This window comes from Equus asinus, chromosome 10 (genome assembly GCF_041296235.1).
Source record: "Equus asinus isolate D_3611 breed Donkey chromosome 10, EquAss-T2T_v2, whole genome shotgun sequence".
NCBI classification, from domain to species: Eukaryota; Metazoa; Chordata; class Mammalia; order Perissodactyla; family Equidae; genus Equus; species Equus asinus.
The window spans coordinates 80282155-80304961 of NC_091799.1; the positions used below are offsets into that span (position 1 = coordinate 80282155).

General features: G+C 38.1%; 1 pseudogene; it reads left to right on the forward strand.

Annotated features, from left to right (window-relative positions):
- Positions 1-11874, forward strand: part of LOC106824681 (UDP-glucuronosyltransferase 3A1-like) — a 31164-nt pseudogene extending 19290 nt beyond the window's left edge.
- Positions 11875-22807: the final 10933 nt, after the last annotated feature.

Consider the following 22807-nt stretch of genomic DNA (forward strand, 5'->3'; position numbering starts at 1 on the left):
ACTGAGAGTCAAGGGACTGTGTGAGAGGCCTACCTCTGCCACAAACTAGACGTATGACCTTAGGCAAGTAAGTCACGTGGCTCTGACCCTACTCAGGCTTTGTCTGGAAGAGGTATGCCTGGGCTCACAGAATCTCGAGGTTCCTCCATATTGCTTGAACCTGTTAAAAAATTCCTGCTCTCCAAAAATTTGTGATCCAGGAGAAAAGTCAGACATGCCCGTGGATGATTCTGCTACCGAGCAAATGCTAAAAGAAGTTTAATAGAAGTGGAATGAAGTATTTGGAGAGATGGACTTTGGACGTTTCTCTGAAATTCTCTTGAAAGGAGGCTTTTCTGGAACTGGACTTTAAGTCACCCTTAAGATGTGACAGAACTGTGGGGAAGGTGCAGAGTGAAGGAAAACCTGGATCAGAGCAGCAAAGCAGCGTCGCAGTGCTTAGCATCTTCAGAAGCGGCGAGTCACAGACGGTATTGGTGAGAAGTGAGCCCCTGGGAACGTGCTGGTTAGAATGCCTGGACAGAATGCAGAGCTAGGGGTTGGCCCATTGCTCTCAGTAATCCCATATTCAGAGACACTTCCGATGCTCTTTTTTGTATCAGATCCTACAGATACATGTTATTTCTGCCACACTTGAACTATTAAAGTATTCAGTGGTCAGTATTTTAAGTGGAACCATGCCTGACACTTCATAAATGCGATCTAAGTGTTTTGAAATAGAAAGTGAATAACTTCCCACTATGCCTGCTCCCTTTCTTGATATGCTCTATTTGTTTCTTAATTTTCCCTACATCATTTGATCATAGGAGGCAATAACATAGCAGACTGGAATTCCCGTCCCAGCTCCAGAAAAGGTCTTTGTTTGACTGATGAAGAATAAAGTTGCTTTATCTGTTGAGAAAGACATTAAAGATCACTTTGGTGCCTGCTAAGAGAGTTACTCTGCAGCAAATTATTCTGTGATCACACATATTCATAAATTGGAAGCGTATTTATCAGATTAAGATAATAAGAACAACTTATACAATACCTGTTTTGGTATAACTAAGATTATCTTTTTATCAGGTAAAAGATTATCTTTCCTTAGGTCTTTATGCATAATTGTGTAATAACTATAAAATTGGATATCTAAGCACTCGTGTGTACCAAAGCATTCCTAGAATCAATCATTTGTAGTCAGGAAATGATGCCTCTGTTCTCAGGTGGATTTCTAGAAGACTAAGTCCAAGGGAGGAGCCACGCACAGTGATGGCTCCTTTCCTGCCCACTGAGTCCATGCTCCCGGCACTCTCCCATCATCCCACAGTCCCCACTTACCTTCCTTCCACAGAAACTAGGAAAGAGGATGGGCAGCGGGTTCCAATGGCTGACAACCAAAATGTACTATGAAATGTAACTCAGGGTCTCTAATGGGACAGACACCCATTTACACTGAGAAGGCTGTGCTACTGAGGTTACGTGAACTTCTTGCGTTTGCAATGTGAGGGTTATCTGCGGGAACTTCAACTTCATAATGTGCCATGTCTGTGTGGGTATATTTGTTTGTTTTATATACTTCAGGCTGATCAAAGAAAATAACAAACAAACTACACTACCAAATAGAAATTCCCTCCACTTTCTTGCCTTTTTTTTTTCATTGTGGTAACATTGGATTATGACGTTATATGGCTTTCAGATGCACATCATAATATATTTCAAATTCTGTGTAGATTACATCATGTTCACCACCCAAAAACTAATTATAGTCCATCACCACACATGTGAGCCTAATCACCCCTTTTGCCGTCCCCCACTCTCCTTCCCCTATGGTAACCACCAATCCAATCTCTGTTGCTATGTGCTTGTTTGTCATTATTTTCATCTTTTACTTATGAGTGAGGTCATACAGTATTTGCCTTTCTCCCTCTAACTTATTTCACTCAGCATAATACCCTGAAGCTTCATCCATGTTGTAACATATGGCCAGGTTTCATCCTTTCTTATGGCTGAGCAGTATTCCATTTTGTATATATACCACATCTTCTTTATCCATTCGTCCTTGTTGGGCACCTAGGTTGCTTCCAATCTTGGGTATTGTGAACAATGCTGCGATGAACATAGGGGTGCATGTATCTTTATGCATTTGTGTTTTTAAATTCTTTGGATAAATACCCAGCAGTGGTATAGCTGGATCCAATGGTAGATGTATTTTTAATTTTCTGAGGATACTCCTTACTGCTTTCCATAGTGGCTGCACCAGTTTGCACACCCACCAGCAGTGTACGAGGGTTGCCTTCTCGCCACATCCTCTCCAACACTTGTTGTTTCCTGTCTTGTTAATTATAGCCATTCTCACCGGAGTGAGGTGATATCTCATTGTACTTTTCATTTGCAATTCTCTGAAAGTTAATGATGCTGAGCATCTTTTCATATGCCTGTTGGCCACCCATATATTTGCTTTGGAGAAATCTCTGTTCAGATCTTTTGCCCATTTTTTAATTGGGTTGTTGGTGTTTTTGTTGTTGAGATGTATGAGTTCTTTGTATATTTTGGATATTAACCCCTTATCTGATATATGGTTTGCAAATATCTTCTCCCGATTCTTGGTTGTCTTTTCGTTTTGTTGATGGTTTCCTTTGCTGTGCGGAAGCTTTTTAGTTTGACGTAGTCCCATTTGTTCATTTTTTCTTTTGTTTCCTTTGCCCAGTCAGACACGGTATTTGAAAATATGCTGCTAAGACTGATGTCAAAGTGCGTACTGCCTATGTTTTCTCCTAGAAGTTTCATGGTTTCAGGTCTTACATTCAAGTCTTTAATCCATTTTGAGTTGATTTTTGTGCATGGTGTAAGGGAATGGTCTACTTTCATTCTTTTGCATGTGGCTGTCCGGTTTTCCCACCACCATTTACTAAAGAGACTCTTCTTTCTCCATTGTATGCTCTTGGCTCTCTTGTCAAATATTAGCTGTCTATAAATGGGCTCTTGATTCTGTTCCATTGATCTGTGTGTCTGTTTTTGTGCCTGTACCATGCTGTTTTGGTTACTATGCCTTTGTAGTATGATTTGAAATCAGGGAGTGTGATACCTCCAGCTTTGTTCTTTTTTCTCAGGAATCCTTTGGCTATTCAGGGTCTTTTGTTGTTCCATATAAATTTTAGGATTCTTTGTTCTATTTCTGAGAAAAATGTTCTTGGAACTTTGATAGGGATTGCATTGAATCTGTAGATTACTTTAGGAAGTATGGACATTTTAGCTATGTTAATTCTTCCAATCCAAGAGCGCAGAATATCTTTCCATTTCTTTGTGTCTTCTTCGATTTCTTTCAACAATGTTTTGTAGTTTTCGGTGTAGAGATCTTTCACCTCTTTGTTTAAATTTATTCCTAGGTATTTTATTCTTTTTGTTGCAATTGTACATAGGATTGTATTCTTACTTTCTCTTTCTGCTACATCGTTGCTAGTGTATAGAAATGCAACAGATTTTTGCACATTAATTTTGTATCCCATGACTTGACTGTATTACTTTCTTGTTTCTAAAAGTTTTTTAGTGGATTCTTTAGGGTTGTCTAGATATAAAATCATGTCGTCTGCAAAGAGTGACAATTCCCCTTCTTCTTTTCCAATGTGGATCCCTTTTATTTCTTTTTCTTGCCTGATTGCTCTGGCTAGGACTTCCAATACTATGTTAAATAAGAGTGGTGACAGTGGGCATCCTTGTCTGGTTCCTGTTCTTAGAGGGATACCTTTCAGTTTTTCTCCATTTAGAATTATATTTTCTGTGGGTTTGTCATATATGGCCTTTATTATGTTGAGGTATTTTCCTTCTATACCCATTTTATTTAGAGTTTTTATCACAAATGGATCTGTATCTTGTCAAATGCTTTCTCTACATCTATTGAGATGATCATGTGATTTTTATTCTTCATTTTGTTAATGTGGTGTATTACATGAAATATTTTCTAATTTGCCTTGTGATTTCTTCTTTGACACATAGGTCATTTAAAAGCATATTGCTTAATTTCCAAATATCTTATTGTTAATTCCTAATTTAATGCTGTTTAGTCAGAGAATATACTCTACATGATTTCAACCCTCTGAATTGAGACTTATTTTATGGCCCAGAATGTTTCTACCTAGGTGAATGTTTTATGTGCATTTGAAAGTTATTTGCATTCTGCATTTGTTGGGTACAGTGTTCTGTAAATGTTAGGTCAAACTGAGTGATAATATTATTCAGATCTTCTATATCAATGTTATCTATTTGCTTTATTAATTATTGAGAAGGGGTTATTAAAACCAACTATGATTACATTTTTATCTATTAATTTTGTCAATTTTGTTTCATTTATTTTGAAATTTTATTATTAAGTGCATATATATTGAGTATTATTGTTTTCTTGATGAATTGATCTTACTATTATTATGGAATGTCCCTCTTTTTCTCTGATATTACTTCCTGCCTTATATGTTTAGCCTGTCTTATCTGATATTAATATAGCAACACCAGCTTTCTTGTCATTAGTGTATAGAGAGTATCTTTTTCCAACTTTGTATTTCAATATGTCTGTGTTTTTATAGTGTTGCATTTTGTAAACATCATATAGTTGAGTCTTGATTTTTGCCTGATATGAAAACATCTTTTTCATTAGAATGCCTAGCCCACTTACAATTAAGGAAGTTTTTGTTGTGGTTAATTTTAAGTCTATTGTCTTGTTATTTGTTTCCTATTTGTCCCATTCATTATTTTTTCCTCCAGTTTTTCCTTTCTTGCCCTCTTCTGGGTTAATTGAAAATATTTTTATTTCTCTTTTATATTCTTTATTGAATATTTTAAATATTTATATTTATCTATACTTCTGTGTATTATCGTTCAGTTTTTTGTTACAGAGATTATTATATGCATTTTTAACTTATTACTCTACCTTTAAATAATATTACACTTCCTCATGAGCAATGAAAGATGCCTCCAACTGTATAATTCCATTTGATCACCCTCCTGCCCAAGATGCTATTGTTGTTGTACCTTTTACTTCTACTTATGTTGTAAATCCCGTAATGTTATTTTTGCTTTACATAAATACATTTATTAAATATAGATAATACAAAATATTGTCTTTACCCTTTCTTGTTCTCCTTATTTCTTCCTGTAGCTCAGGCTTATTTCTAATATTATTCCTTTCAGACTGAGGAACTTCCTTTACCATTTCTTGAGTGCAGGTCTTCCGGAGATTAATTATCTCAACCTATGTCTGTTTGAAATAGCTTTATTTTGCATTAATTTTGAAGATTATTTTCTCTGAATATAAAACTTCAGACTGTCAGGACTTTAAAAATGCCTTTCTACTGTCTTCTGTCCCATTTTTTTCCTGATAAGATGTCAGCCATCATTCTTGTTATTGTTCTTCTGTAGATGATGTCTTTTTTCCTATGAATGATTTAAAGTTTTTTCTCTTTGTCTTTTGTTTTCAACAGTTTAACTCTAATGAGTCTTGGTGTAATATTCTTCGTATTTTTCCTGTTGTAATTCATTGAGCTTCTTAGATCTGTTGTATGATGTTTGTCATCAATTTTGAAAATTACCAGCCATTATCTTTTCTAATATTACTTTGCCCCATTTTCTCTCTCCTTTTGCTCTTGGGCTTAAATTACATATATATTAGATCATATGATATTGTCCTACAAGTGTCTGATGTCCCATTCAGTGCTTTTATTTTTCTCTTTGTGTTTCAGTTGGGTAATTTATACTAACCTGTTATTGCAAGTTTACTTATTCTTTCTGTTTCTAGATTCAATCTTCTGTTAAGTCCATCAAACAATGTCTTCATTTCTGATATACTTTTTATTTCTTGTACTTATTTCTATTTTGTTCTTCTTTAAAAAAAAAAAAAGATTGGCACCTGAGCTAACATCTTCTTTTTTTTTTCTCTCCCCAAAGTCCCCCAGTACATAGTTGTATATTCTAGTTGCAGGTCCTTCTGGTTGTGCTATGTGGGATGCCACCTCAGCATGGCCTGATGAATGGGGCTAGGTCCGTGCCCAGGATCCAAGCCAGTAGAACCCTGAGCTGCCGAAGCAGAGCTTGCAAACTTAACCACTCAGCCATGGGGCCAGCCCCTATTTGGTTCTTTTTTATAGTTTCTGTTAATAGCACTAAAATTCTGTTCATGCATGTTACCCACCTTTTCCATTAGGTCTTTTAACATATATTTTATAATTATTTAAAAGTCATTGTCTGCTAATTTCAACATGTGTGCCATCTACGTGTCTGCTTCTATTGACTTTTTTGTCTCTTAATTATTGCTTACCTCTTCTTGCTTTGTCATATGTGTTATAATTGTTACTGTACACTGAACATTGTGTGTGAAAGCATAATAGAGACTAAAGTAATTAATACAACAGTGTTGTATAGTGGAATCTCTCTTCATCTGTCAGGCTGATTATGTGTGACTGATTGTCTGTGGTTGAGCAGTCTTGGCTTCATTGCAGTTTAGTTAGATTTAGTTTACCATTGACTTAAAATAATTTGATAATGGGGTCAGAACTTTTCTTTCAGCAGGAATGGCGAGACTAGATATCTCTTCTCTTGAGACTCCAGATGTCTTTTCATGCTTACAGTCTACCTACCAGGTTTCTGAACTTTAGGAACTCCCTTTCTACTTCACAGCTTGGCCATCAGAGTTTTTGTTCACTGGAGAGTGCTTTTTCTTTGTATTCCCTCCAACAAATTTTTGTGATTCAGGAGATCTCACTCCACCTTGCTGCCCTTCTCTCACTTCTGTGCATTTGGTGAAGGCCTAGTCAAGGCATCTTGGGGCGATCTCTCTCAACTCTCCTGCCTCACCCTCAGCCTTCAGTGAGTCACTTTCTTGTATTCAGGAAAGGTCCCGTGAACCTAAGGATAGTCCTCTCAGCTCTAGTACTCTGCCCCAGCCAAGCCATTAGTAGGCTAACCCCATGTATTGAAGGTCTGGGGTGGGAGGATGCTTTGGTTGTTAGAGGCAATCTTACCTTATGACCTGGGCCTCTCAGACTTTTAATCTCCCATACCTGCCCACACATGGAAATTGAAATTTCATTAAAAGTTTAGCCACTTTTTTCTTACTCCTATTTATGGTGGATTTGCTTTCCCTCTTAGCGTTCCATCAGAGATGAAAGCAGCCAAGTGTTGAGTCTTGTCTAAGAGAGAAGAGGTTTATGTTATTTAGACTTGTTTGAATCCTGAGCTCTCTGAGGCACAGTACCAAGTGCCTTGTCCATAGCACTTGCTCACTAAATTGTTACTGAAATTGGTTCTGAAATTGGTTGGGATGGTGAATCTCATTTTGTCTTCTTTTCTAACTATTGCTTCTTCCCAAGCCCTATAGCTTTACTGAACACAGAACTCTCATTCCAGTTTCTCAACCTTAGCCTGTAAAAGCCACACCCAACCCCAGATCTCTCTGCCCTACGACACTCTAACCTCTTGTTTGGAGTCTGCCAATGACCAACTTACAATGTCTACCTAGTGGTTCTCACTAGGCGGTTCTCAACCTTGGCTGCACATTGGAATCACTTGGAGACCTTTAAAAAGTATCAAATTCTGGGGTCCCTTTCCCAGATATACTGATTTAATTGTTCTGGGTGCAGCCTGGGCATTGGGATTTTAAAAGTTCCCCAGATGATTCTAATTTTCAGCCAAAGTTGAAAACCACAGGCTTAGAGGAATACTGGGGAATGTTTGAGAGGGTTGTGCCTGATACTAGGGCCAGAGATACAGTGAAGAGAATATTTCTGACAAAGAAATCTTCCATTTTTCACAGAAGCAAGGGGATATATGGGAACTGGGAGCTCTGAAACAATTGGTGCTCTACTAAAGGGAATCTCATCAGTTACATATGCTGCTTTGTTGTCAGAGACTCTCCCAACCCAACCCCAGAATATATATAGCTTTAGTGAGCTGTACCCTTCCACACTGCTGCTTCAGGATCATGCAAGTCATGCTCCTCATTAGTCTTCCTCGAAGTGGAACCCATCTTTGTCAGGTTCCCTGGGGAGGCTTATTAAAAATATAGATTCTGGGCCCCACCCTAGATCTACTGAATCAGAATGTCGAGGTGTGGATCCTGGTAATTTGCAGTTTTAACAACACCCAAACTGCTTTTATTCAGACTAAATACTTGAGAATATAAGATTGACTCTGAGGCAGCCCTTAGTTTTTATTCTTCCCTCCATAGTCTGTGCTACATCCTCAAGTGAACCAACAAACTGAAAGATATTTTCACTATGAGTTCAGCCTATGAATATTCTAAGAGAAATATGTGAGAATCATCATTTTCCCAAATTGTGGTCCATTTTGGTGTTGTGAAGTAGAAAGGACCCAGATTTTAGGGTCTGACATAGTTTCAATTGAATCCTGGTTCTGCCATTTATTTGATATATTCCCTCAAACAAGTGTCTTGTCTTCCCTGAGCCTCAGTTTCTGGGGATGGAAAAGAGGCATAACCTCAGCACTCAGGGTTGTTGAGAGAATTGGATATGTTTTTAAGATCCCATCGCAGTGGTGGTACATATTGGGCATGACTAACTGATACTGGTCATTGTTATTGCTACTGTTACATCTTACCCATACCCAGTTAACGGGAATGGAAAAACCAGACACATGCCTCTTGGCTAGTGTTAACTGGGAGGCAAAGATCCAGACTTCTGTATCTTTGATGCTGTATATTCCAGCCTGGCTTCTAACTTTTATGCATTCTTGAGAGACTTATCATTATCTTTTTCGTTAAGTCCTCTCATATCCTATAGAAGCCATCATCATGGGGAAAGAAGTGACCTCAACCTCACAAGGAGTAGCTGACTATGGGAACACAGAACAAGGAGAAAGCAGAGATGAAAAGTCTTCTCAGAAACATATCCTTAGAACATCATTTGTGTAAAGTGGAGGTTTGGAGGGGAATAAATACCTTGAACTTCACAGCTTGCCTTGTGGCAAGGCCCACATAGGTCACTGGAAACTTTTATAAATCTGAGAAGATCTTGAGATTATATTGTGTAAGTTGTGAAACACGTATCATGTGTGTGTCTCTCTCTAACCATCTTCCAGCAGTATATATTTCTGCTGCCTCTCTGTCAGGGGTAGATGAGATCCAGTTACTGACCATTTGGGGATACTGTTTATCTCCCAGGCTCCTCTGGGAGAAGCCCATAGTGATGGATGAGAGAAGGTGTTAATACAATCCTCTGGAGGATACTATCAAGAAATGTCCCCCTTCCTGACCCACAAGAGAGGAATTTTAAATTTAACTAATCAAATTATGAATCCTGGAAATGAAGGATGCATCATTCCTGTGATCCTGGAGAAGAAGGATAAACCAAGAAATCAGAAAAATTTCTTTCTTCTAGGCCATCCAGATGTGGTAGATGTTGACCTGTAGAAAGGAGAGTTTTTGATTTACCCTAAACAAGGAAAACACAGAATTCAAATGAGAAGCGTGCTCCAAAAACAGTGTGACTCTTATTGGCGGTCAGTTAGCAATTTTCTTCTTTTTGCTCTCTCCAGGAATTTGAGAATTTTATTGCTACGTTTGTAGATGTGGGTTTTCATTTTGTGCTTCTGGGCTCCATAGTGCATGCACAACAGGTAGGGGAAGTCCTAAAGGAGATGAATGCTGCATTTGTCCACCTCCCCCGAGGGTGACATGGAAGTGTAAGCATTCTCATTGGCCCAAAGATGTCAAATTGGCAGCCAATGTGAAAACTGTGGGCTGGCTTCCTCAGAGTGACCTCCTGGGTAAGGGCTTCCTCTCTCTGCAGACACTAGCCACATCTGCCTTTCTCTCTCTAGCTACTTTTTCTTTAGGGTTTATTGAAGCTGTCACTGCTACCTGGGGACTCTACCTCCCCGTAAAAGGAAAGCATCTGTTAGTAAAGGGAAAAGCACCAGGAAAGGTTAACATTTTGGGATCACTTCATTCTTTTATAACCCAGACCAGTTATCTATAGCCACTAGTGACATTCAAATGGAGTTACTCTGGCCTCTTGCGAATGGCAGGTGATCTAAATCAGCTAAACACCATCCAAGAAGCATCTATAAATGTTCTGAGATATATCTGCATACCAGCAGGGAAGTCACTGATGTATAGTGACCTGGAGACACCTACTCATTACACGCAGAACCACACACAGACACCAACCCAATTCCACCTCACTAAGGGTGTGAGAGGCTTGGGTGCCATGGTGTCTTTCCAATGTGACAAAATTCCTCATTGTTCTGTCGAGATGCCCTACAGCATCTTCAAGGGGTTTCCTCTCTGGCTGGTGCTGCATTCTCTGGACCCCTCACAAGTAGAGCTACAGGTTGGATGAGAATTACTTTTGGTGAATTGGAAATATAAGGTTTTGGTTCTGCAAATGTAGTTCAGTAGGCTGTGGCAGAGCCCAAGAGTTGCACTTTCCAAAAGCACATTAGTGGATTCTGAGTCCCTTGGTTAGATAAACTCCTCATCTACATTTTATTTTGTTTCAAATGAGAGAGGAACAGTATGACAAGGACTGGCAATCCTTTAGTGTAAAGCACAATCCCTGCTTAACAATGATGTATAGAGATGATGAGTAGATAGATGGATGACTGGTGATATGTGCTGAATTAGTATTGTCTCTGCATTCTTAGCTTTAGCTGTTCTCTGGTTGAGGTTGTAGGCCCAAGTTTCTGAGGATGCTTACAGAATTTTGCCCAAGTAATTGACTCTTTAGATTGATTCCCAAACACCTCCAGATTCCCTTATTGTGTTTCCCTGACACTGTTGCTTTTCCAAGTTTCCCAAATCCTTGCTCTAGCAATATCTTGCTCTTTTTCTTCTTTGTCCAAGCTCGTCCAAGCTCACCCCAGCATCCACCTGTTTGTCACTCACAGAGGGTAGAATAGCATGATGGAAACCATCCAGCCTGGAAACCTACTCCAAGTGGAAGCTAAAAATCTGGGTATCACCACCCTGGTGGAGCAGCTCAAAGCGGAGACCCTGGCTCTCACGATGAGACAAATCATGGAAGACAGGAAGTGTGCAGCACTCTTGCAGTAGCACTAGTGGAACTGGCCAGAGATTTTTTTCTTCCCATGTAAGCTAAAACTCAGAATTAATACACCATTGATCTATTTTCACTGAATGCCAAGTGAAAGAAGTGGGCCTTATATTTTGATAAGAGGAATTTAGGGCAGATGATATGAAGAATTTTCTATCTTTAAAAAATTTATCTTTTACAGTTTTTGTTTCTCTTGAGATGCTTAAGGTGCAATTCTAACCAGGTTCAGGGGGTTCCTTTTACTTTTTCAGATACATAGTTCTTTCCTCTAGATGTCTTAACCCTTAGCTGCTCCTGAACACTCTGTCTTTTCTTCTCTAATGTCACCTCTCCAGAGAGGCCTTCCCTAGTAATTTCCTTCATAGCATGTTTTGTACTTATTCTATATTTTAGCTTACAAACAATTAACTACTAGAATGTAAGCTCCATGAGGCTAGGGTCATATATTTCTTCTTAATCATGGCCTATCTCACTGCCTTGCATACTAGGTACTCAACCAGCATTTGTTGGAAGAGTGAAGAATAACTAAATATTGGTCCTCTAAAACATGGTTAGGTTCTTAGGGCCCATGAATTCCTAGGAGTGTGAAATTGTGAATGGCATGTGTTTTCATACACACATTTTCTGGAGTATATTTTTATAATGTTTTTCAGATTCTCGACGGGTCCTAATGACCAGAAAGGCCAAGAGCTGCTGCTCTTGGAGGAGCCCTTGCATCCCTGGGGTGATTCGTGGTGATGTTCAGCATGATGCCGGGGGAATGGTAGCACCAGCATTCCCTAGGGATCCTTTTAGCACTCAGCGCCCTGCCTGGCAGGTAGTTAATGTTGGCGAATGAATAAATTAAGGGTCCCAGGCTGTATTGAAAGCCAAGACATTTGGAGCCAGGCCTTTGCGTATAAGGGCGGCTTTGGTCAGAACAAATATCTGGACAGTTCAGAAGCTATGGGCTTCCTTCCTCTGCCCCAGGGGGTTATGAGACCCCCCGACTGTCACTTGTCTGTGGTCCTCTTGACAACTATGAGCCTGCCTCCCCACAAGGAGGAAACTCAAGTCACCTTGATTGGTTGCAACTTAAATTCCTGACCACAGGCTTGATATGGGCCCTCAACAATGCCTGCCCATGTTGTATTTTCCTACACATCTTTCTTATGGGCCTTCCTACTACTGTTTTACCTTATCTCCTCAAACCTCCAACATGGTCTTCTTGCTCATTCTCAGAGTATATTCTTCTTTGTTTTATTTTACTGGACAAAAAAGTAGAAGCCACCAGCAAAGGACATTTCATGTGTTCAAATCTATCAGCCTACTGCCGAATCTACCTACCTGCCTACCTGCCTACATCCCCACCTCCCTACATCCCCACCTGCCTACCTACCTACCTACCCACCCTTCTACTCTGTCCCGCCCTGTCACTATCCCTGTGGGCCAGGCCCTGCCCGAGGATAGAAGATCCCATCCTCTCACCTACGCAAGGCCCTTGTTTCTGCAATTCTCCCCAAGTCTCTCCTGCATTATTCATTTTTCTCTTTCTCCTGGAACACTTTTATCACTAAAAAACTTGCTGTAATAACTCATGTTTTTCTTCAGCTTTTTATTTTGAAAAGTTTCCAACTCTCAGAAAAGTTACAAGAATAATACAGAGTGCTTATTTAACCTTCACCTAGATTTACCAGTTAACATTTTACCTTGTTGTTTTCTGTCTCTCTCATATATATATATAAAATAAATGTTATATTTTGTATATATAAATAAATTCTATATTTTAAATAAATTTTAAATTTATTTTAAATAAATTTTATATTTTTTATGTATATATATAAATTCTTTTTTGGCAGAATCATTTCAGAATTTGTTGCAGATATCATGACACTGTGCCACTAAATACTTCAGCATATGTCTCCTATGAATGAAGCATTTTCCTCTATAACCACAATACAATAATCAGAGTCCAGAACTTGAACATGGATTAGTTCTCACCTTAAACAAATTTTCTTTTTTAAAATTTTATTGAGACAATAATAGTTTATAACTGTGTAATTTCTGTTGTACATTATTATTTGTCAGTCCTCATATATATGTGCCCCTTTCCACCTTATGCCCACCCCCCAATTCCCTTTCCCTCTGGCAAACACTAATCTGTTCTCTTTGTCCATGTGTTTATCTTCCACATATGAGGGAAATCATATGGTTCTTGTCTTTATCTGTCTGGCTTGTTTCACTTAACATAATACCCTCAAGGTCCAGCCATGTCGTGGCAAATGGAGCGATTTTGTCTTTTTTTATGGCTGAATAGTATTCCACTGTATATATATATATATATATATATATATATATATATATATCACATCTTCTTTATCCATTCACCAGTCACTGGGCACTTGGGTTGCTCCCACATCTTGGCTATTGTGAATAACGCTGCAATGAACATAGCCATGCATAAATCTCTTTGAGTTGTTGACTTCAAGCTCTTTGGATAAATACTCAATAATAGGATAGCTGGGTCGTATGGTATTTCTATTTTTAATTTTCTGAGAAATCTCCATACTATTTTCCATAGTGACTGCACCAGCTTACCTTCCTACCAGCAGTGTATGAGTGTTCCCTTTTCTTCACATCCTTTCCAACATTTGTTATTTTTTGTCTTGGTAATTATAGAAATTGCAACAAGTATAAGGTGATATCTTAGTGTAGTTTTGATTTGCATTTCCCTAACGATTAGTGAAGTTGAACATCATTTCATGTACTTGTTGGCCATCTGTCTATCATCTTTGGAAAAATGTCTGTTCATATCCTCTGTCCATTTTTTGATCATATTCTTTGTGTTATTGTGTTGAGTTGTGTGAGTTCTTCATATAGTAATCCCTTGTTGGATACATGATTTGCAAATATTTTCTCCCAGTCAGTGGGTTGTTTTTTCATTTTATTCCTGGTTTCCTTTGTCTTGCAGAAGCTCTTTAGTTTGATGTCATCCCCTTTGTTAATTTTTTCATTTGTTTCTCTTGCCTAAGTAGATATGGTATTTGAAAAGATGCTTCTAAGACCAATGTCAAAAAGTCTACTGCCTATGTTTTCTTCTAGGAGTTTTATGGTTTCATGTCTTACCTTTGAGTCTTTAATCCACTTCAAGTTAATTTTTGTACATGGCAAAAGATAATGGTCTACTTTCATTCTTTTGTGTTTGGCTGTTCAGTTTTCCCAACACTATTTATTGAGGAGACTTTCCTTTCTCTATTGTATGTTCTTGGCTCCTTTGTCAAAGAGTAACTGTCCATAGATGTGTGGTTTTATTTCTGAGCTCTCAATTCTGTTCCATTTACCTGTGTGTCTGTTTTTCTGCCAGTGCCATGCTGTTTTGATTACTGTAGCTTTGTAGTATATTTTGAAGTCAGGGATTGTGATGCCTCCAGCATTGTTCTTTTTTCTCAGGATTGCTTTAGCTATTCAGGATGTTTTGTTGCCCCATATGAATTTTAGGATTCTTTGTTCTATTTCCCTGAAGAATGTCATTGGGATTCTGATTGGGATTGCATTGAATCTGTAGATTGCTTTAGGTAGTAGAGACATTTTAACTGTGTGTACTCTTCTAATCCATGTGTATGGAATATCATTCCATTTCTTCATGTCATCATCGATTTCCTTCAATAAGTTTTATAGTTTTCATTGTATCAGTCTTTCACCTCCTTGATTAAATTTATTCCTAGGTATTTTATTCTTTTTGTTGTGATTATAAATGGTATTATATTCTTGAGTTCTCTTTCTGTTAGTTTGTTACAAGAGTATAGAAATGCAATTGACTTTTGTAAGTTGATTTTGTACACTGCAACTTTGCTATAGTTGTTTGTTATTTCTAGTAGTTTTCCAATGGATTCTTTAGAGTTTTCTCTATATAAAATCATGTTGTCTGCAAACTGTGAGAGTTTCACTTCTTGCTTGCTAATTTGGATACCTTTTATTTCTTTTTCTTGCCTAATTGCTCTGGCCAAAATCCCACTTGATCATGATGCAGGACCCTTTTAAGGTATTACCGTATTTGGTTTGCCAATATTTTGTTGAAGATTTTTGCATCTATGTTCATCAGCTATATTGGTCTGTAATTTTTCTTCTTTGTGCTGTCCTTGTCTGGCTTTAGAATCAAGGTGATGTTGGCCTTGTAGAATGAGTTAGGAAATGTTCCATCTTCTTCACTTTTTTGGAATAGTTTGAGAAGGATGTGTATTAAATCTTCTTTGAATGTTTGGTAGGATTCTCCAGTGAAGCCATCTGGTCCTGCACTTTTATTTTTTGGGAGATTTTTGATTACTGTTTCAATCTCCTTACTTGTGATTTGTCTATTCAAATTATTTCTTCTTTATTCAGTTTTGGGAGGTTGTATGAGTCTAATAATTTATCCATTTCTTCTAGATTGTCCATTTTATTGGCATATAGTTTTTCATGTTATTCTCTTATAATTGTTTGTGTTTCTGTGCTATCTGTTATAATTTCTCCTCTTTCATTTCTAATTTTATTTGAGACTTTTGTCTTTTTTTCTTAGTGAGTCTGGCTAAGAGTTTGTCAATTTTGTTTATCTTCTCAAAGAAACAGCTCTTAGTTTTATTGATCCTTTCTACTGCTTTTTCTTTTTTGGATCAATTTCATTTATTGCTGCCCTAATTTTTATTATTTCCCTCCTTCTGATGACTTCGGCCTTTGTTTGTTCTTCTTTTTCTAGTTATGTTAGGTGTAGTTTAAGATTACTTATTTGAGACTTTTCTTGTTTGTTAAGGTTGGGCCTATATTGCTATGAATTTCCCTCTTAGAACTGCTTTTGCTGCATCCCATAAGAGTTGGTATAGTGTATTTTCATTTTCATTTGTCTCCAGATTTTTGTGTGTATGTGTGTAAGAAAGATTGGCCCTGAGCTAACATCTGTTTCCAATCTTCCTCTTTGCTTGAGGAAGATTGTCACTGAGCTAACATCTCTGCCAATCTTCCTCTATTTTATGTGGGATGCTGCCACAGCATGGCTTGATGAGTGGTGCTAGGTCTGTGCCTGGAAGCCGAACCTGTGAACCCTAGGCCACCAAAATGGAACATGCAAAATTAACCACTATGCCACTGGGCCAGCCCCTCCACATAGTTTTTGATTTCTCCTTTAATTTCTTCAATGATCCATTGGTTGTTCAATAACGTGTTGTTTAGTCTGCACATCTTTGTCACTTACCCAGCTTTATTCCTGTAGTTGATTTCTAGTTTCATAGCATTATGGTCAGAAAAGGTGCTTGATATAATTTCAATCTTCTTAAATGTATTGAGGCTTGCCTTGTTTCCCAACATATGGTCTATCTTTGAGAATGTTCCATGTGCACTTGAGAAGAATGTGCATTCTGCTGTTTTTGGATGGAATATTCTAATGTATATCTATTAAGTCCATATGATCTAGTTTTTCATTTAATTGCACTATTTCCTTGTTGATTTTCTGTCTTTCAGACAGAAGGTCTGAATGGTCTATCCATTGATATTAGTGGGGTGTTGAGGCTGCTCACTATTATTGTGTTTCTGTTCATTTTTCCTTTTACTTCTTTGTGTTTTTATTTTGAGGAAGATTAGCCCTAAGCTAACATCCACTGCCAAATGCCCTGAACCAACATCTATCCCCATCTTCCTCTATTTCATACATGGGATGCCTGCCACTGCATGGCTTGATAAATGGTGTGTAGGTCCACGCCCAGGATTCAAACCAGTGAACCCCAGGCCACTGAAGCGGAGTGTGCAAACTTAGCTGCTATGCCACTGGACTGGCCCCTCCTTTTATGTCTTTTAATAGATGTTTTATGTACTTTGGTGCTCCTGTTTTAGGTGCCTATATATTTATAAGTGTTATGTCCTCTTGGTGGAGTGTCCCTTTTATCATTATTTACTGCCTGTCATTGCTTTTTTTATCTTGAAGTCTATTTTGCCTGATATAAGTATGGCAACACTTGCTTTCTTTTGTTTGCCATTAGCTTGGAGTGTCATCTTCCATCCATTCACTCTGAGCCTGTGTTTGTCTTTAGAGCTGAGATGTGTTTCCTGGAGGCATCATATTGTTGGATCTTGTTTTTTAATTCATCCAGCCACTCTATGTCTTTTGATTGGGGAATTCAGTCCATTTATAGCTAGAGTGCTTATTGATATATGAGGGCTTAATACTGCCCTTTTATCACTTGTTTTCTGATTGTTCTGTATTTCCCTTGTTTCTTGTCACATGTATTTCCAACTGCCAATTCACTTTTGCGACTCTCTACGATGGTTTTCTCAGTTTTTCTTTATTTATCATTTGTGTCTCTGTTCTGATTTTTGTTTAGTGGTTACCATGAGGTTGTATAACAGATCTCATAGATGAGATAGTCAATTTTCCGATAGCTTCTTATTTTCTTAGTCTAAGCAGATCCCATCCCTTTCCTCTTCCCTGTCTAAGTTATTGTTGTCCCAATTTATTCCCTTTTGTATGGTGAGTTTGTGATTAAAATGAAGTTATATTTATTTTTGATGCTTTCCTTCCCTCATCTTTAATTGTCTGCTGACCTGTTCTGATAGAAAGCTACAATTTTCTGATTTTGTATGTGTATTTATCTCCTTGCTCAAGGCTTTGTAAAAGCTTTCTGATTTTCTTTCAGGTATGAGGCAACTCCTGTCCTCCACATCATATCTGCTTGCTAGTTTTGCTACAAATTCCTGCTCACTGGCTTCTTCCTATGATCAGATTTTCTTACTTGGCACTTGTGGCCCTCTTTATTTTCCAGTCAGCAAGGACTCTTCTGTGATTCTGTCGCTGGGTCATTTGGACCAGTGACCCTCAGATTTTAAACCTTGAAGACTGCCTTTCTTATCACATCCTTCTTGCAGGCCCTGAGCATGAACCATTCCACCCTCCATGGCCAGTATCTTCTGAGCCTTTTTCCCTCAGTCCTGCTTCCACCACTTCTCATGGATTAACACCTAAGATGGGCACTTTGCTAATTCTTTCATTTTCTATTTGCTTCTCCTGCAAACTCTCTCAAGCTAAGGAAGCTACATGTATCCCTTTGAACAGGAAAATAAATGTTTTCACAGAATTATCTTCCCCCCTCCTCCCAGTCAAGAGACTTTTGTCCTCATTGCCCAGAATTCTGTCACCTGGCTACTCAAGGCTGCAAGGGAAGCTGGGAAAATATCTGCATTGGCAGCTGCTGAGGACTAAGAGAGATGGAAGTAGGTTTTGGATTAACCAACCTGTGGTGTCTGAAGCAGGTGGCAAATGGCCAAAAACCTTCCACAATGCTTGATGGGTCAAAGCAGAATATTCTGTGTTCTGATATTTTGTCCTGGTCTATATTTGTACACCAAAGCAGCCAGAAATCTTGGACATGATAGAAAATAAAAACTTTTGTCTCTTGGTTACAGTCTCTGGCTGGACCTGTGGAAGCACCCGGTCCAAAGCTGGCCTCAATGACTTCCTAAGTGCAGTGGGGACCACAGGCAAGGAGAGGGAGGGGATAACCTCCATCATGAATCCCCAGCCCTTGAGTCCTGTGCAGGTGAGAAGGGGAAATGGAATTGTGGCTGTTGATTCCAAGGACAGCACAGAGAGGGCTGGGTGCTGTCCAAAGGGACTATTGCCAGAAACCAATGGGCAATGAGGCTAAAGTGGTATAAGAAGGGTGAAAGACACCCAATTTGGTGTTCTGTTGAAAACGTGATTTGCAATAGGATTCTCTTTTAGTTTCTCTGAAATCTTACATTCTAAAGACTTTGTACTAGTGACGAGAGGGTAAGTATTAACATAGAAATGTCCTCACGCGTGTGGGAGAATGGGGACTTTACACTTATCAATAGGTGTTAGAATCAACCTGAGCGTTCATGCGCATGGTGCCCTTATTAAGCCTACCTCACTCTTGCCAGTCTCCTCCTCTTTGGCTGGCATTAAGGTTTATAAAATCCTGGAGTGGGTATCAGGATAGAGGACATGCAGCATGCCACAGGGAATTTTCTCCTCCATGGCCCTCCACAGACTACATGTAAATTGATGCCATATCTACCGTGAAGATCAACTCAAAGAGCAAATAAAGCTGACTCCTTCCCTTAAGTAGAAAACTCAACATCAGATTTTAGCAGAGCTGTCTCCTGAACTCCTGCTACAAAGCTTTGTGGAGAGCTAGTGAGTCCAGAAAAATAGTCCATAAAAGAGGAAAGAGCCACAGAAGGCCCCACGACAAGCTAAAGCTTTGCCCAGAAAGATAAACTCCACATTATGTCTGAAAATTCTGAAAAAGAATCCTGGGAGACTAAAGCTTTGACACCAGGAAAGAGACGGAAATATATGAGGGAACGAAGGTAACTGTCCTGGAAAGGCTTCATTTCTGAGGGAGACAAGGGTAAAAGAGAAGGAGGGAGGCATTCTTTGAATATTGGTGATGAAAGAAGAAAAGAAACCAGGAAAAATGTGGGGCCTTCCAGAAAATATGAAACTAGAGAGTCAGATAAGGTAAACCTTGTCTAAGCCCTCTGCCTAAAACAAAAGCCACACAGTAAGGAGACTTTCATTGCAGATTATTTCTATAGAATTCTGCATATCAGTGGATATCTACATCTGTCTTTCACTGGATATTTATGTCATTCAGTGTGTTATGAACAGGAACATGAAGGAAACAGTAACTCTTTCCCACAATTAAATATATCTGTACAGTGTATGTACAGACCCATTTGTCTGACATGTTTCATGCCTATGAAAACTTAGTAAGTTTAGAATATTTTGCCTGACTCAAAATTTCTTTTTCACCAAATGTGAAATACCATATTGATGTTGTGGGAAATAACTTCATTAATTAATCTCGAAATGAACTGGGTTTATGGAAACTAAGAAATTATGGAAATTGACAGTAGGAGACAAGTGGATCAAATATCTCTTTTTTCTCTTAATGACCTTATCTATTCAATAGTTGAATAGATAGCTGAACCCTATCTAGTTCAATAGAATTGATTAAAAACATCAAGTTGTTTGCTGTTTCAAGAGACACATCCAAAATATGAGGATATGTGAGAGTTGAATACAAAAGGATAGAAAAAGACAGGTCATGCAATACTAATGGAAAAGAAAACCTGAATAGTTAGGAATAGTAACAGACAAGGTAAACTTTAGGTGAACAGCATTACTAGAGACAAAATTGGTGCTTTCATAATGGAGATTAATTGTTTCACTGGGAAGATATGGTACCTGAAACTGTAATTGTAAATGCGTACGCATCTACTGATGTGGCCTCAAAGTGTATAGAGCAAAATTGAAATAACAAGAAGAAAAATTAAAATCATACTAGGAGAGTTTTAAAAACTTTTTAATGAAACATTTCTAACATTCATAAAAGTAGAACTTCCCATGTGTAACACAGCTTTGACGATTACTAACTCCTGACAGATTTTCTTTCCTTTATATACTCACCCAGTTTCAACCTCACCTCCATCCCTAACCCCAGACATCATAACGCTTCATCTATAAATGTTTCAGAAGTATCTTAAGAGACAAGGAATCTCTTTTTAAATAACCACAATATAACACTGTAACACTTCTCTAAATTGATAGTAACTACTAAATATCATCATACATTGTGTTCCTATTTCTCTGATATTCATAAATGTTTAGAGTTTGTTTGAATCATACCATCTAAAATTTTAATATTCCTGATACCTATCCCTTCACATCTCCTTGCCTATTGGATTTTCCTTGGTAGCATTTGCCATTAACATACTATATATTCTATTTGTTATTGTGTTTAGCATCTTTCTGCCCAGCAGAACAGTACCTGAAATATAATTAGGTATTGATTTAGTTTTTGAATAAATGCATAAGTCTGGAATTAGATTAAAAAATCCTTTATTTTGCTAGCACTATATGAGACGTACAAGAAGAATATATGGGCTGGAGCCTTGTGATGCCTGGTAAAGCCCTGCTTCTCTCTCTCTCTCTCACCACAATGGGCATGGCTATGTGAAGGATGCTCACATGTATAAGAATGTAATGTTTTAAATTCAGATGGGAAAATAAGACCTGTAGACAGAAGACAGTAAGAATACAAACAAAATTCAAGAACCCACTTCATCCTGTAGGCATGGAATACATTGAAGGACTTTCTCTGCCTGTTTTAAAAAAATTTTTAATTAAAATTTCTTTTATTGAGGTATAATTGGAATACATTATATTGCTTTCAATTGTACAACATAATGATTTGATATTTGTATGAATTGTGACATGATCACCACAGTAAGTCTAGTTAACATCCATTACCATAAATAGTTGCGAACTTTTTTTCTTGAGATGAGAACCTTAAAGATTTACTTTCTTACCAACTTTCAATTATGCAATAGTGTATTAACTATAGTGACTATGCTGTACATTACATTCTCATGACTTATTTATTTTATAAGAAGAAGATTCTACCTTTTGACTCCCTTCACAAATTTTGCCCAATTCACGCACCTCGCCTCTGGCAACCACCAATCTGTTCTCTGTATATATGAGCTCGGCTTGTTGGCTTTTGTTTTAAGATTCCACATATAAGTGAGATCACACAATATTTGTCTTTCTCTTTCTGACTTACTACCCTTAGCATGATGTCCTCAAGTTCCATCCATGTTGTCACAAATGGCAATATTTCATTCTTTTATGGCTGAATAATATTCCATTGTATATATATACCACAATCTCTTTATCATTGATGGACACTTAGGTTGTTTCCCTATCTTGGCTATCATAGATAATGCTGCATGAACATGAGGGCACATATATCTTTTCAAGTTAGTGTTTTTATTTCTTCAGATAAATACTCAGAAGTGGAATTGCTGGATCATATGCTAGTTCTATTTTTAATTTTTTGAGGAACCTCCATACCATTTTCCAAAATAGCTGCACCACTTTTCTTCCCACAAGCAGTGCACAAAATGTTCCCTTTTCTTCACATCCTCACCAACACTTGTCATTTGTTGTCTTTTTGATGATAGCCATTCTAGCAGGTGTAGGGTAATATCTCATCGTGGTTTTGATTTGCATTTCCCTGATGATTAGTGATGTGGAGTACCTTTTCATGATTCTGTTGGCCATCTGTATGTCTTCTTTGGAAAAATATCTATTCAGATCCTCTGTCCATTTTTTAATTGAATTGTTTGATCTTTTGCTCTTGAGTTGAATGAGTTCTTTATATATTTTGGATATTAGCCCCTTAACAGATGCACAATTTGAAACTATTTCCTCCCATTCAGTAGACTGCCTTTTCATTTTGATGGTTTCCTTTGCTGTGCAGAAGCTTTTTAGTTTGGGGTAGTCCTACTTGTTTATTTTTGCTTTTGTTGCCTTTGCTTTGTTGTCACATTCAAAAAAATCATCACCAAGACTGATGTCAAGGAGCTTACCACCTTGTTTCCTTCTAGGAGTTGTATGGTTTCAGGCTGTACATTTAAGTCTTTTCTCTGACTGCTTTAGATTACAGGAAACCTTTACTGAAGCCAGTCTTGTTTCGGGGACAGAAAATGCAAAGATGATTTCTGGAGTTTGTATGCCTGTCTTTCCTAGGGCTGCCATTACTGAAAGCAGAATTACAGGATCTCCTCAGCTTGTGCCTGAAGAAACTGTAGAAAGATCTGCAGTCCTATTTTATGATGTTCGTTCAGAATTATAGTCTCAGCTTTAGAGGTTCAGTCCTCAGGTAAAAACCTGGACTTCCCGAGTTAGGACTCTAGCACCTGTTCATGAGTAAATCCCCTCCTTAAGAGGCCCTCAGAGA